The following is a 2796-nucleotide window of genomic DNA, read 5'->3' as shown; positions in this document are numbered from 1 at the left end:
ACCCTTTCCAGGATGGATCTGTTTGTTTTCCTAGCAGTCCATGGTACTCTCAATACTCTTCTCCAGCACCAGAGCTCAAAGGCATCAATTCTCCTTCTGTCCTCCTTGGTCATTGTCCAACTCTGATGAATAACGAGTGATTACAAAGACCATGGCCTGTGTAAGAGGCACCTTAGTCTCCAGAGAGACACCATTGCTCTTTGTACTTTGGAGAGGTCCCTAACAGCAGACTTTCCCATCGCAATACGTTTTTTGTTTCCTGGTTACTGGTGCCAAGAGTGTTGACTGTGGAGCCAAGCAGACTAAAGTTGTTAACAATCTCAGTCTCTTCACCAATCATCCTGATGCTGCCAATTGGTCCTGTGGTGAGAATCTTTGTCTTCTTCACATTGAGCCTCAATCCATATTGGAGGTTGCAGTCCTTGACCCTCTGCAGCAGGTACTTCAGGTCCTCCTCAGTTTCAGCATGCAGGGCTGTGTCATCTGCATAACGCAGATTGTTGATAAACCGTCCACCAATCTTGACCCCATATTTCTCCTCATACAGCCCAGCCTCCCTGATGATCTTTTCTGCATACAGGATGAAAAGGTATGGAGATAGGATGCATCCCTGGCGTACGGCCTTCCCAATTTTGAACCATGCCAATGTTCCCGTGCTCTGTTCTGACGACTGTCTCCTGGCCCAAGTATAGGTTTCGCATTAGAATAATCAAGTGTTCTGGGATTCCCATTCTTCTCAGAGTCAGCCACAGTTTGTTATGATCCACACAGTCAAATGCCTTTGCCTAGTCAATGAAACACAGATAGACATTCCTCTGGTATTCCCTGATTTCAGCTAAGATCCATCTAACATCAGCTACAATATGTCTAGTACCATGACCCCTTCTAAACCCAGCCTGGACTTCTGGCAGTTCTTTGCTGATGTGCTGTTCCAGTCGTTTTTGGATAATCTTCAGTAGAATCTTGCTTGCATGTGAAATCAATGAGATTGTTCTATAGTTTCCACACTCTGTTGGGTCTCCTTTCTTTGGGATGGGAACAAATATCGATCTCTTCCAGTAAGTTGACCAAGTGGTTGTTCTCCAGATTTCTGATACTGAGAAAAAAAACTTAAGCATTTTGGTCCTATTTGCATCCCTCTACTCCTTACACCTTCTGCACAGTGGACTCCATGGGCACAGCCTTCTTCCCCCTCTGCTTTAGGCAATTCCTGGCATAAACCTGGAGAAACAGAGCAGAGAACACTACAGCCACACCCAGCCCTCCAACCGCAGTGACCGTGTGGCCATAAATGAGGCAGGAGAAGAGAATGGCAATGGCCTGGCAGAGGGTCATGATAATGGTGAAGGTGGCAGCCCTGAACTGCCCGATAGTGTATAAGATAAAGAGCTGGCCAAAGGCTGAGCTGTTTGAGAGCAGCAGTGCATGGGCTGCAAACTCGCTGTGTCGCCCCATGAAACGGGTCTCCTCCAGGAAGCCCCCCCTGCTGCAACAATGAAATCACAGTGAAGAGGCAGGAGAAGAAGTTGGCCCCAAACATCATTTGTACCGATGACATTTTGTAGGCAAACAGGGCATCCTGCCAACTTGAGGTGAAGCTGTCAGAAACTATGTAGCCTGTCAATAAGATGAGTCCTGAGAGCATGGTAGCTAGGGAACTGCAAGGCTCTGGTCCACTGGACAGCAAGAGCATGCTGACCCCAATAGAGATGAGGCCTGCTGTCAGGTATTCCCAGTGCTCATAACTGCACCGAGATACCAGCTTTCCCATAAGCATGACAGGAATCACCTTGGAGGCCTTGGCCAGCACCTGGGTGGGGAAGCTGACAAACTTGAGAGCTTCATACTGACACCAGCTGCTAATTATGTTTGACAGTCTGGCATAAGAGTACCGGTACATCGGTGCTCCGTGTCAAGGCTGCTTGCAGAGCATACAGTGGAGGCCAGCCACCATCAGTGCCAGCACACAATTCATCAACACCAGGAACTGTGAGTCCGTGAAGCACTCACCTGGTGTTGTGGCTGTGGCCCCATAATTGTGGATCATCACTCTTTCCTGCAGCACACCCCAAGTCAGATAGAACACCTGGAGGCCAGTGGCACAGATGACCAGTTTCAGAGCTTGCCAAGGAGGAGTGGTCTCTGTTGGCTCTGTCTGAGGCATCAGGAGCATCTCGTTGGGGGCCTTGGGCTCATTGCCAAAGACAAAGGCTTTCACCGGGGGGTAGCAGAGGTCTCTGTCTCCAGGTAGTTCGTCCGTCTGAAGTATTGTACTAGGAGGTAGCCAGGCACCATAATACTGGCATAGCCAGTAGCATTCACCAAAAAGCGGAAGAACCATAGCTGGGTCCATGACTCTGGCGGGGCTTCGGGAGCTCCCCCCCCCGCCTCTAGGGAGGGGAGCAAGGCCAGCACCACTACTGGCCACCACCTGGCGTCCATGGTCCAGGCCGCGTGGGGTGGAGAGGGACCTAGGAATGCAGTCCCCGGACCAGGAGTTCCCTCCGCCGCCTATTGGATCAGCCCCTCATTGTGCTTTTGATTTGCATCTCTCTTATCGCCAGTGATTTGGAGCATTTCCTCATGTGTCTGTTGGCTAAATGAATATCTTCCTCTGTGAAAAATCTTTCCATGTCTTTTGCCCATTTTGTAATTTGATTTCAGTCTCTTTCTTGTGGATACTCAGAGTATTCTGTAAACTTTTGATATGAGATCCTTGTCTGGAATGGTATTGCCAAATATTTTTTCCCAGTCAGTAGGGGTTTTTTTTTCACCCTGTTGGAAAAAGATTTTGAT

The 2796-nt window shown here is 48.9% G+C and overlaps 1 pseudogene; it reads right to left on the bottom strand.

The window, feature by feature from the left end:
• Positions 1 to 1146: 1146 nt before the first annotated feature.
• Positions 1147 to 2442, bottom strand: LOC102851470 (annotated as a pseudogene).
• Positions 2443 to 2796: the final 354 nt, after the last annotated feature.

This window comes from Elephantulus edwardii, unplaced genomic scaffold (assembly GCF_000299155.1).
Source record: "Elephantulus edwardii isolate Elephantulus edwardi_28Jun2011 unplaced genomic scaffold, EleEdw1.0 scaffold00196, whole genome shotgun sequence".
In the NCBI taxonomy this organism is placed as follows: Eukaryota; Metazoa; Chordata; class Mammalia; order Macroscelidea; family Macroscelididae; genus Elephantulus; species Elephantulus edwardii.
This window is presented reverse-complemented; position numbering and strand designations above follow the sequence as displayed.